This window comes from Pistacia vera, unplaced genomic scaffold (assembly GCF_008641045.1).
Source record: "Pistacia vera cultivar Batoury unplaced genomic scaffold, PisVer_v2 Contig284, whole genome shotgun sequence".
NCBI lineage: Eukaryota > Viridiplantae > Streptophyta > Magnoliopsida > Sapindales > Anacardiaceae > Pistacia > Pistacia vera.
In genome coordinates this window covers 303,239-317,393 of record NW_022196095.1, presented here as the reverse complement: position 1 = coordinate 317,393, position 14,155 = coordinate 303,239, and the positions used below count along the sequence as shown (strand labels likewise).

The window sequence follows — 14,155 nt, the reverse complement described above, 5'->3', positions numbered from 1 at the left end:
CTGGTAAAAAGAAAAAAAAAGAGGGAGAGAGAGAGAGTCAATCAGAAACCAAATAAAAATTGTTACAGAGGTTTTTAATACACTGAAAAATCTTCATTTTACACCCATTTTTTAATACAGATATTGGGCTTCAAGTCACCCAATAAAAATCTTTTTCTCCTTTCTCAGAGTAAATACACTTGATAAGTTGATCCTCCTAAATGACCTTAATTTCTTAAAAAAGTCGCCTAACTTTCATAAGTTAATGAGTTAGACATATGGCAATTTTTTCCTACTCTAATTTATTTGTCCAGATAAAACCCTAGTGATAGTGACTACCTTTCAGAAAATTTAAATTATAGGAATGCTAAAGAAGAGAGGCCTTTAACCACTAATTAGACATTTTAAATTATATCCTAAGACCATAATGATGAGACAATAATCAACTCAACTATCGAATGAAAATCATGTACGAGAAAGAAATTTAGGTTTGACATTGAATAGAAGAGAAATAGGCTTACAGGCTCCAACTGCTTGTGTCCCATTTCTGAGATAATTTTGCAACAAAATATACATACTTAACATATGCAAATCCAATAACTCAAAAAAACAGTAAGCCAACTTGAAAAGATAATTAGGCACAAAATGAGAGATTGATGATAAATTGGTACCTTTTGCCCAATTAGTTCGAGCCCTGAAGCAAAATTCTCTAAGTGTGCACTACCATATCTTTCTCGTTGAAGATATTCCTGCAGTAAATGATAGCAAAGCTCTAAGATCACTTTAATCTACGTCACAACCTAAATGGACATTGTAACCTGTTCTTACCACTAAATCAAACTGAGTGCCTTTTACAAATGCAACAAGCTTGGAAAGTTCTTTCCCCGACATCAAATAGCTAGCATGACTTTCTAAGATGTTCTTAACAGAAGCAACATTAGGACTCTGCTCCTTGAATGAGGTGCTGTCCAAAAGAAGAAAAGCATAGTGAATATAATTGGAAATGTTAAGATGTAGGGTTCAGATGCATGCCAAACATCACAAATAGGCAGAATTCTACGTATATGTACTTGGGGATTTTTTTTTGTCTTTCGTATTTGTTTTAAAAATGAATTTAAGACTCTTATGCACTAAAACATCAGTAAAATTTCATTCCAGTTCCAGCATAGTTTTTATTTTACTCATAATGGGCTAAAGGATTTATAATGGTTGATTTAATGCAGATGGTAAAATGGCATAAAATTGGCATATCAAACGTTGCCGAGAGATACTTTGGTCTCCGGTTTAGCGCTGTGGGCAACACCATTCCTCCGTACGCCGCAAGTTCTTTGAAATTTTCTTTTATACTCATTATCTCTACATACTCTTCGTGGTGTTTTTCATATTTCATGTTGGTGTCTCTTATGCCTGCATTATGCTCCTGGATTCTATCTCTTCTTGGTCGATCGTTATCTGAGATTCTTACAATCACGACAAGATTCGTTTAGTTTCTGCCCGTGTCTTGCCATGTGAAACTGTAGAACTCACTTCTCCAAAGCGCCAGGTAAGTTTACTTTCCTTATCTACCTTACTTCAGTTGTGATTCAATAAGATGATAAAAAACTTTGTTTCATTTGTTTCTAGGGTTGAGTTATAATACGACAAGCATTATGTTTGTAAACGTGCCAAGCATTTCGAAGCTGCAGTGGCATCCTTTTACTATTTCGTCTAACGAAATTGGAACCAGAGAAACTCAGTATGGTCATTAAAAGTGAAGGAAGTTGGTCCAAGAAACTTTATCAGATGCTTTCATCGCCTTCTTCAATCGATCGTCTTGAGGTCCTGTTGAGGGACCTATGGACCTGCTTCAACAATTTTCTAAGTTTGCACCTTTGCTTTTGCAATTTGGTTCGCATTTTGAAATTAGTAATTCTCGTTGTTCATAATAATCATTCTGTAGGCATGACACACTTGTGATGGTGAGTGGAGGCAGTCGTTACTCCTTTTATCTCTATAATTCGAGAACTCATCTTTGCGAGTTCACAATCAAATGCCAACTCCACAAGTAATCCTAATTAGTTCATTCAAGAGCTCTTCGGATCTAACCATGTTAGACCTCTTGCTTCCAGTTGCTGGAACCCCACCAGACCTTTCCGATTGAAACTACAAATTGAGGCTTTTGTAACAAGGAGAAACAACCTGCGACAGAAAACTCAAAGCGCCCTCAAGCCATATGGTTTAAGCCTAGCAACAGATCACCCATAACTTCAATTTTAGGCCCAAACAGCTGCTATGGCTTGGCGCAATAGTATCTCATCATTTGTCATTTTCCTCATCTTGATTGGGAATTGACACCTACTACATTTATCCCATTGATCACAACACAATAAGATTTTCTCCAGCTCTTAGAGAATTCTTGAATATGTTATTTATAGTATCTCCATAGTCGCGACAGCTAGTGCAGCAGTGATTTGGAACAAGAAACAAATACCATGGAAGCAAAGAAATACAGAGCATGGAAGCAACTGTAGGTGGATCACCCGACTCTTTCTATAATGGTGATACAAATGGAAAGCCTCCCACACCAGTCTGTTGTCCAAGCTACCATGTGCACTATGGAAGACCGACCTAAAAGTAAGTTCTTTCATTGTTGTCATATTATTCTCACTAGAACTGGTGCCTACAAACAGCTGATTGCTTTATTGGCGCGGAATGCTGTTTGATTGCAAAGGATCGAGTGTTGGAGTTCTGGTTTGCGGACCAAAGAAGATGAGACATGAAGTTGCAACAATTTGTTCATCTGGTCTGGCAGATAATTTGCATTTTGAATCTATTAGCTCAGCTGGTGATTTGCTCGTCTCTACCAAGGTTCGTACAACTTTAGGGGTACTTGAACGTGGAGGGTGCAGCATCAATTTCTCTCGCTAGATAACAGTTTGTGTTTAATTTTAGTAAGTGAGCTGTAGAAGATAAAATTGTTTTTCAATTTTTTTATATAATTTTTTTTTGTAAGTGTAAATTTCCTTCTGGTGTATGTTGAAAGTTTTCTAGGCATAAACCATTGCACCTTATTGCGATTATAGCCACGTTCTTTGCTAATTGCTAAGTCGATTACTGGGAAAGGTTGATGATAAAAGCAGTGCTTGGAAATTATAACTTGAAAAACATAACAATTACTCGACTCAGAAAATAAACGGTTGTTTAATACAAAACCATGTGAATATTGCAACATTTCAAATATACTCAGACGTGAATATAATTGCTCAACATTCCATTCCATGGATCATTACTATAGAAGAAAATGATTCACAAATATTAGGATACTTTCTTTTGAAATTGATTACAATAAAAATTGAGTCACAATCCAATCTCACAAAATCTCTCTCATGACACTTCCATTTTTTTGTTGATCAATTTGAATGTTAAAAAATTTATCAATAAAAAATCGAAAATTACTGCATAAAAGTTGTGAGAGAAAATTTGTGAATAGATTGAAAGTGTAGAATTACTATCTATTGTTATTGAATTTGTCCACGGATATAAAAATCTTATTAGGGTTTTGATACTTCTTATAGAGATTGTTTATAATATATTAGGTTTTGATATCTAAAAGGGTTTCTAATATTTAAAAAAATATTAATTCTTTCGTATTAAATGCTAAATAGCATGATCTATTACTGGCAGGACTCAAAGAAGCCTGCGAAGAGAAAAAAAAAGTTTTCACTTTTCAGTTCGAGACCCTAAACCTAGCGGTTTTATTTGGGCAAATTGCTTTCATTTATATTTTATACAGACAATTACCAGTATACAAAATTTGAAAAGAATGAGAAATGAAACAAATTTCCTCTGGAACATTTCACTATGCATTGGCCTCCTTATCTACAAGAACAATTATGTGACTGATGAAAAGGGGAGGTCTTAAGACATCCCCATCTCTTGATTTCCAGGTCAGTAACTTCCATTCCATTGAACAAATACTATGGGTTCACCCTTGAAATGGACGACTGACTCCTCGTTCACCGGAAAGGGAACGTCCTATAGAAAAAATACTCTCGGTAGCCCGTCTGTTGTCAAACAGCATAAGGCTTCACTTCTTAAGTTGCAGACCATCTCATTTGTCTTCCATATTGGCAACAGATGTAAGTCTCTCCAGGCTTCAAGCAGATCTTGGTACTCAGCGAATGTGGGATGAGACTGAAATAAGATATACAAAAATTAAAATATTTACATCTACAAATTACCAATTTTATTCTCATAATCAGCAACATTTTAAAGACATACCTGTAATGTAATGGCATTGCTTTCCATAACCTCGTATCATGACGGAAAAGATCAAAAAAACCTGCATAAAACCAGAAGGAAATCTTAAGTATGCATCCCGATTTCCATGGTTGAGATAATATTTTAGTTAAAGCTTCAAGGGAAATGAAAATGTTAAGCCAAGGCATTCATTATCTAATGCACGATGTTTTAAAGGTATTTTAAGCTGGCAGCTTCATAAGCTGGAACGTGAAAGACATGTAAGAGCTTTGGCAAGTACCAAGTTCTGTTGGATAAATCAATTATTGACTAATATGGAATGATTTTTTTTCCCTTGATCTCTGCTGGCTGAGATTAGGGATTAAATTAAGGTTCAATCAATCACCTTAATTCATGTGATTGATGAACAAATTACAGGGATTTTGTATTTATTGTTTTCTTTTTTTACATTTACACAGGTATAAATTGGCTATTGTACATATTTACAAAATATATATACACAAAATTCTCTACGTTTCTTTTCTCTTTTCTCTTCTCAGGCATATTCTGGCAGCATAGTCCTGCTTCTCTTTCAAACTCTGACATGGTATCAGAGCCCAGGTTCAGTTGAACTGAGTGTTTGACCAACGGGTGAAGAGTTAGAGTCGATAACTACCTCTATAATTGCATGACCCAACATATGAGCTTGTCGCGAGGGAAAGTGTTGGAGTCTCACACCGACTAGGCATGCTCCAACCTACTGATTATAAGAGGGGGTAATCCTTCCATTCAACAAGCTTTATTGGTGAGGATCAGACTCACCTCAAATCAATTCTCTTCTGATCTGAATCAGCTTCCCATTCTCTCAAATCAACTAGCCATTTTTTTCTGTCCCTGCAACAAATAGATCCGTTATTGGTTTCCTCTTTATTTACAACTACCTCAAAACTCCAAAATGGAGATAAACCCAAACCAAATATCCAGATAGCCCAAACACAAGCCCAATCCTCACAAGCAATCCATACCCAAACATTCAGAGACGGCCAAACCCAACAATCACAGAAGCCCAACATTCCAACCCAAACACCAACCTCAACATGATACAGCCCAATTACCCACCCTTTGGAATGCCGGGTTACTCCCGGATCCTACCCCTCCAATGGTCTGGGTTCAAACCCAAATCCCTACCCGTTTCCCTTTCACCTGATTCCAGCCATCGCAACGGCAACAATCGCCCTGTCCTAGGCGATGTGCTCTATGCACACCCTCTATTGCCCCAAATTGGTTCTCATCAAGAACACCTTAACATTTTCGAAAATTATTCCAGTTGGGCTTGCGATTTTCGCCGAGCCTTGATCACAAAAGATAAACTTGACTTCCTCGATCCAAACTCCCAACCACTGTCTGACTCTCACCTTCATGGCACTGGCACCGTGTGCATATGTTGGTTCAATCGTTTCTCAACAATTTGTTGTCATCAAGGTGGCTGCTGTTCTTCCTCCGACTGAAATCATGGTTGAGATATGGGGAAATATTCGAGAAATGTACGGGAAGCTTGATCTGGCCAAAATTTTCCATCTCCGGTAACAACTTGCCGAGATCAGTACAAAACTCTTCGGTAACCTCGTTCTTCAATCAGCTCTCCGCCGTTTGGAATGAGCTTGATGTGATGGAAAACCCTAGAAAGGCCACCTGCAACACTTGCACAATGGGCGAGGATTCGCGATCATGAACCGATTGAGCCTTTTCTCCTCGGTTTGAATGATGCTTTCCTCGCCTTCCGCAGCCAAGTTCTCGCCACATCACCACCTCCCACTCTCCGTCGCGAACTTTCAACTCCCTCAAGCGAGAGTCAACGATAGGTAAATGATGGCATTAGCAACTCATGGGTTGGCTTTTGCAAGTTATCGATCACCGGAGAAAGAGGGTTGAATGGGGACATTGGGCCTAGGGCAATTGGAAGAAAAACATGTTCTTTTATATGCAGGTCAAAGTGGATCTAACGGTCAGAAACATGTCGCGTCATTCACTTCATCCAATGGCTCACATGTGCCATGTCACGAGGCGGGTCAATGGGCCAAGCAGTTAGGCTTCTGGGTCAATCAGTGGTCAGCAAACCCAATAGTTGGTCAAATTGGCATACTGGGTCAACCAACCCCAGAAATTCAAAATTGGGCAAGGGTAAACTATTTGTGAATACTATAAATGGAGGAATCATACTCAGGATCGTTGTTGGCAATTAAATGGGTTCTCAACAACGAAACTAGAAATCTTTAGTCAATCACGTCGATGCTATCCCTACAGAACCTCCAATTGCAGCACCTCTAATCACCTCTAACATATCACCACCTTCCCAAATGCTGAATAAAATCCCAACAGCACCCACAACATCATATGCAGGTATTTCTTACTGCTTAATTTATTACAATTGATATGTGGATTATTGATTTAGGGGCTAGTGATACATTATTGTGACCCAAAACTTTTCACCACTATATCTACTACCTCATCCACCTCCGTTTGTATGCCGAATGAAAACATTGCCTTAGCCACTCATATAGGGACCGTAAAATTATCTGCACATTTACAACTTACAAATATCTTATGTGTCCCTGCATTCCATTTTAACCTTATCTCCGTATCAAAATTATGTCTGATAATAGTTGCACTATGAAATTTTGTCATAATCCTGTGATTTCAGGACGTTTTGACTGGGACATTGATGGGTTTGGGTAAACGCAATAAGGTCTGTACTACTGGTTCCCAATGCGTCTTCTAAAGTTATTTCTCCTTGTATTACATCCAATAAAATGTCCAATTGTATACAATGCTTAATAAAGCTCTGTTATTTTCCATCAAAGATTAGTCACAATGCCACTATCCCTCAACCCAATGTCAAATATGTCCCTTAGCTACAAGCAAGAACTAGTTTTCCACATAGCACATCCACCACCACTCAACCTTTTGCCCTAATCCACCTTGACATCTGGGGCCATATCACACCCCAATCGTGATGGATCTGATTGTTTCTTACTATTGTTGATGATTTTTCCCAGGGGACATGGACTTTTCTCATGCAATCTAAAACCCAAACACTTACCTACATTAAACACTTTCTCTCTATGGTCAATACCCATTCCATACATCAGTCCAGCGAGTTAGAACCGACAATTCTAGAGATTTTTTCAACCATAATTGTCTTCTCTGTTTTTATCCCTTGGCATTCTTCACAAAAGTTCTTACACATATACCCCACAACAAAATGGAGTTGTTGAAAGAAAACACGTCATCTCTTAAGGTAGCCCAGGCCCTAAACACCAAGTCACCATTCCTGTCTCATTCTGGGGTGAATGTTGATCACAACCACATACCTGATCAACCGCATGCCGACCAGAGTTCTTCACGGGAAAACTCCTTATGAGTTATTATTCAAGAAACAGCCAACCATTGATCACCTCCAAGTATTTGGCTGTCTATGTTATATTACTACTCTTGGCTTTCATATAAGTTCGGCTCTCGGGCCACCCTTGTATCTTTATAGCTTCCCATGCTCCAAAGGTTACAAACTTTATGATCCAACTAAAGATCGTTTATAATATCTAAAGAGTTGTGTTTCATGAAGACATATTCCCTTTTGCCAACGCTGACCAGGTTTCATCTTTATCTTCTCAGCTATTTTCTCATGATATGCTGTCACTTCCCCATATCTTCTTTTTTCTATGATACTATTCTTGAGGCCCTTAGCAACCTATTATTATTGATTCTGATACTGATTCAGCAGCCACTGACAATATTCCAGCAGAGTCTTCTCCCCCGATTCTCCTCCCCAGTCTCCTGATTTAGTTCCACCTTTACCCTCCGCCCCTGCTCGTCAGACTCGACCACCAATCTGGACAGCTGATTATAGTGTCCTACTATATCACTTCTTCAGGTACTTGATATCCTATCTCTAATTATGTGATATGATCGTCTTTCTCCCACCAGTTGTATCGTCACATCTCTGCTGACCGAGAACCCACTTGTTCTTAAATGCTGCAAATATTCCCACTGGCGTCAAGCAATGCTGATGAACTAGCCGCCTTGAATTAGAATCACAGATGGGATTTAATTCCTCATCCTACTCATAAAAAACCCATTAGCTCAAATGGGCTGCAAAATCAAGCACCGTGCCGATGTCAGTTGAGCGTTACAAAGCCCGTTTAGTGGCTAAAGGGTTCACTCAATGTGGGGTTTGATTATCAGGAAAATTTTCCCCAGTTTGCCAAACAGTCACTGTCCGTGCCTTCCTTACAGTTGCTTCAGTTCACGATGTTCTCTACATCAAATGGATGTTCATAATGTTTTTTCTTCACGAGACCTCCATGAAATCATAATGGATCTTCCTCCGGGATTTGCAGACAAGAAGCAGAAAGTATGTCATCTGTAAAATCCCTTTATGGTTTAAAGCAAGTATCCCATCAATGGAATGAAATTCATAGCAACTCTCACTGACATAGGATTTTTTCAGTCTAACATGACTATGCATTGTTTACTTGACATAGAGGTAAAACATTTATTGCTCTAATTATCTATGCGATGACATTCTCATTACAGAAAATGATGAAGTGGCATCAAATCCTTAAAACAACATCTCAACAGACAATTCTAAATAAAGGACTCTGGAAAGCCAAATATTTTCTCGAAATCGAAATTGTAAGATCTCCAGTAGGGATATCTCTTAGTAAATGAAAATATGTCTTAGAACCATTTCTGGTTCTGGCTATCAGGAGCAAGCTAAGTGTTATTCCAGTAGAACGAACACCAAGTTAACCAGTCAAGAATATGATAGTGGGACATCATCCTCAGAAATGATCCACCTTTGGAAAATCCTACAACTATCAAAGACTTGTTGGCCGACTATTTACCTCACTGACTCTACCAGACATCAGCTATGCGGTTCACATTCTTAGTTTTCAGGCACAGACCTAAACATCTATCATGGATGCAACAATAAGGTATTGAAATACTTAAAAGGGTGTCTTGTTATGGGGCTTCTCATTCCTCGTAACAAAGGCTAGATCACAGCACATTGTGATTCAGACTGAGCTACATGTCCGATGACAAGAAAATCACTCATTGGGTTCTGTATGAAGCGAGGGGGAGCACTTATTTCTTGGAAAACCAGGAAACAACTACTTTATCCTCTCTTCAGCAGAAGCCGAATACAAGCCATGGCAAAGACAACATGTGAATCATCTGATTCTGGGGTTACTGAGGATTAAGAGTGCAAGTAAGTAAACCATTTTTTTTTATACTAGACAACAAAGCTGCAAACGATATTACAGCAAATCCAGTATTTCATGAAAGAACGAAACATATAGAAATTGATTGCCACTTCGTCAGGAGCAAAATACAAGAAGGGGTAATTAAGACTCTACACATTAGTACTTCTAAACAACCGTAGACATCTTCACAAAGTCATTATGCAGCAGACAACATTCACATCTACTTACAAGCTTGGAGTTTTGACATCTACAAACCACAAGCTTGAGGGGGAGTGACGAAATATGGAATTATTCTTTTCCTTTGATCTCTGGTGGTTGAGATTAGGGAGTAAATTAAGGTTTAATCAATCACCTTAATTCATGTGTTGATGGAACAAATTATAGGGATTTTGTATTTATTGTTTTCCTTTTTTACATTTACACAATTGTATAAATTGGCTATTGTACAGATTTAAAAAATATAATACACACAAAATTCTCTATGTTTCTTTTCTTTTTCTCTTCTCAGGCATATTCTGGCAACATAGTCCTGCTTCTCTTGCCTTCTCTTTCAAACTCTGACAATTTACCTCAGATCGTCTTAAAAAGTGGCAAGAAACAACTATCCATTCTTTGAACTTGATAGAGCACATATGAGCCAGAGAAATTTTGCATCCAACCTGCTCTGCAACGTACCCATTTGAAGCTGTAAAAGAAAGAAAAAAGAGGGAAGAGGAGGTCAATCAGAAACCAAATAAATTTGTTACAGTGGTTTTTAATACACTGAAAAATCTTCATTTGGCACCCATTTTTTAATACAGATATTGGGCTTCACGTCACCCAAAAAAAAAAATTTCTCCTTCTCAGAGTAATACACTTGATATTGATCCTCCTAACTTTCATAAGTTATAGTTGATATATGCAATTTTTTCCTGCTCTAATTGTTTGTCCAGATAAAACCCTAGTGACTACCTTTCAGAAAATTTAAATTTATAGGAATGTTAAAGAGAGCCTTATTACTAATAGACATTTTCAACTATATCATAGACCATAATGATGAGACAATAATGAACTCAACTATCGAATGAAAATCATGTACGAAAAGAAATTTAGGTTTGACATTGAATGAAGAGAAGTAGCTTACAGGCTCTGACTACTTGTTGTTGTATTTTCGCAAGTGTACGAAATCGTGCAAGTAATAAAGTGTAAATTACGGATATCGAACCCAAGGGAATTCTATTATCAATTACCAATTAAACTATCCTATCACTATTGATCAATCCAAATTGTATCAAGAAAAATCTAAACTAAATTAACGTTGATTTAAAAAGAAAACTGAAAAGAGAACAATTAAAATAAACCTTTGGTAAAACAAGATGACTAGACTTAGGCATAGACTTCACACCAACTCTTATTCATACGTATCGATCTCTTATGCTAATTTTGTTAAGCTCTTCCTATAGGTCAAACTCCCTAAATTTCCAATAACTTTCTCTCAAACAATTATCAAATTAACCCCTAATTACTAACCCGAATTATCTCTAATCAGATTTAAGCAATTGGAGATCATTACCTCTATGGATTTTACCAAAACCTCACAAATCGCGGTAACCTATCTCTAGCGTTTTGCTAACCTATGGTTTTACTACCGTAGACCAACTAGGTATCATCTCTCGATCTCAACTTAGCCATTAGTTCATTCAATTCTGGGCCCTTAAGAATCAAAAGCTTAGGATTAGTATAAAACTTAGGAAAAGTTCTTAATAAAAATTAGCAATCAAAGATCAATACATAATCAAGAATTGGGCTACATCTTAGCCCTGGAGAATAAATTTAGTTCAAATAAACATGAAAGAAACAATCATTTTATTAAAACAATCATCATGAGTTTATAAGAAAAGAACAAGAAGAACTTCTCAATTGTGAATCAAAGCTCCAGAACTTCTGTTACTTCTCTTCTCTGAGATTTTTCTCCTCTTTTTCTTCCCAAAGAATCCCCCAAATAATGCAAAAGACTCCTCTTTATACCACAACGTTAGGGTTTTATTTTTCTATTCTATTTGGTTGACTCTTAACCCTATTCTCCTACCTAAAAATGGATAACAGTTTTTAACTTCTGTGACTGTGCCCTGGCACTATGCTGCAGCCCATTAGCTACTAGAAAAGTGTGCCACGACACTGTGCCGTTGCACAGTAGCTACTGGCCTTCTTCCCGCATCATTCCACTATTCTTTAGAGATGGTAATTTTTGAACTCGTAACGAGAAATTTTGAAAAGTGGTAAACGAAACATATGAATGTATCCCTTTGAATCAGCTTTCCAACAGTCTGAATCATGTTAATCCGAGTTCTAAAACTCAAGATATTCCAAAATACTGAGGATGTTCAACTGGAACGTAATCTAGAATTTTCTTTAGTTCAACTTCCATAACTTCTTCAATTCAACTTCGATTATTGATCTGTTTGTTTTCACTCGTCACTCATTCCATTTCCAACATGATTCTTCATCCAACCATAACATTTAAGCACTAGTAGCTTGAAAAACACTCAAAACACCCGTGATCCCATAAAAGGCAATTATGAAAATATTAAGCAACTTACCAAATTAAGCCTAATTTCCCACAATTAATCCCCATAACCACTAACAAAATGTGTATTTTCAAGCTTTTATCACAACCCCCAACCAGCTTCTGCTAGTCCCTAGCAAGCTAACGACTAGAACAAGTCCTTTAGCTTGAAAACACAAACAAAATAAAGTCTATATCTAACTATCCTAAATCACTTCCGTAGATTGTCACGGTTGCATTTAGCATATGCAACAAGCCTTTAAACCCCTAGGCGGCCCTAGTTGGATGAGTTTGTAGTCTCGTGAGGGTTTCCAGCGATGATACCTACAAACATCCAAACCTAACCTCACCTAACTCAAAACTAAAGACTTAAACAAACATTTTAGGATCTATACATATAATCGTCTCAAAATTGTGTCAATGTGAACAGATCGAATAATTAACAACATGCAATGCAAAGGATAAGTGAATTTCAACTACATTTTTGTTATTGACTCTCTCCTAATCATTCACAAACCATTCATCCAAAAACCCAGATGATTTTATATGTAGCTTCCTAGGCAAAGTACGAAAATAAAACAAATGTGCAATCAAACTCCATAGGCTCACTTTTCAAACTACTCTCCACTAATGTAGATCCAATCACTACCTCGGATCATTAGGTCTTTTTCATAGTTGTAACGTTGGCCAGGGTAATGGTTTATGAAAGAACAGAAAGGAATTTTTAAAAAATGTAAGAGACTTAATATTTTACAGTAAATGATCATGAACAATCTCTTTCTTGCTTCCCTTCTATTTGCCCTCTACCCTTTCACATGATTGAACTCTTCTTTCCAACATTAGCACAAACTCCCATGTAATGTACCTCATTTCAAGTTCTTCTCCCCAGCTACATCTTCCTATTTTTCTGCCAATTTTTCTTTATTTCATTTTTTTAGGAAGATAGTACTCAAAAAAATTCGTCTACCCCACCTTGCTTCTACTATCATTTTTTTTTCTTTTCACAACCCCCAACCTATCTCATTGTACATACTCAGGTTTGGTCCAAAATTATATTTATTTTCTTTACCACACTTCTTTTCATTAGTTTTTCTATAAGGTCACCCCAAATTAAGTCTCTCCAACATAAAATGGGCCGGAAAGTGTTTAGGCTTCATTGTCAAGGTGAGATATAGTAGGTTTACAACAAAAAAGAGTAAGGCTTACCAAGTGTATATAATATGCTCAAGGGTTAACTAGGGATAAAGTAATATAGGTTAGCTTGAAAGGCTCAATTGTTCTAAAGAAAATTGCCTAATCATATCCAGGCAATGCGGATTCTAGGATTTCGCCTCAAGTGGTTATCAATGAGTTTCTAGAGTTTATGCACAATTTTCACAAAAAAAAAATTATTACCCATAAAAACACCATAAAAATCTCTAAGTTTCCAAATTATTAAACCAATCAAACCCATTCCCAAGAGAGTCATAACTAAATGCAATTGTCATCCACTATCATCCTTACACAACGCGAAAGTTATAAAATCCAATGTTATAAATTCCATCTGGTCTTATCATTAACTTATGTATGAGTTCCAAAACAAAACAAATACATTAACTCTTGACCCTACAGACACCTAAAACAATTCCACCCAAAAGCTTTTAAGCAGATAATTCAAAGCAAAAGGTATTCAAAGATGTCCATCGAATGAAACTAAATTTGGCCATAAAAAAAAGGTATTCCTTACCCCCAACGTTAGAGATGAACATTGTCTTCAATGTACAAAGAACAACTACAATGCCTTTCGTGTTCAAGATGAACGTGGAGATAATCACGTGAAGGCATGCATAACGTTTGCCGTGTCTAATAGTCATTGGAAATCTAGTAAAAAAAACAAACTATGTGCCTTTCTTGGCCAATTAAGTGTGCACAGAAATAATGGGTAAACATAAACAACTAAATATCAAACCAAACCAAAGTTATCACAACTTACACATTAACCGAAAATCTAAAATAAATTCAAAATTAAATAGAGAGCTTGGGTTGTTTCCCAAGAAGCGCTTATTAGAGTCGTAACTCGACTTTCAAATCCTTCAATCTGGATCATCTAGAAATCCAAACTCTTCTATCTTTAATGCTACCATCTACATAAAGCTTCAATTGCTCTCTT

The 14,155-nt window shown here is 37.0% G+C and overlaps 1 pseudogene; it reads left to right on the top strand.

The window, feature by feature from the left end:
• The first annotated feature begins 1,093 nt into the window (after window positions 1-1,093).
• Window positions 1,094-2,886, top strand: LOC116134216 (annotated as a pseudogene).
• Window positions 2,887-14,155: the final 11,269 nt, after the last annotated feature.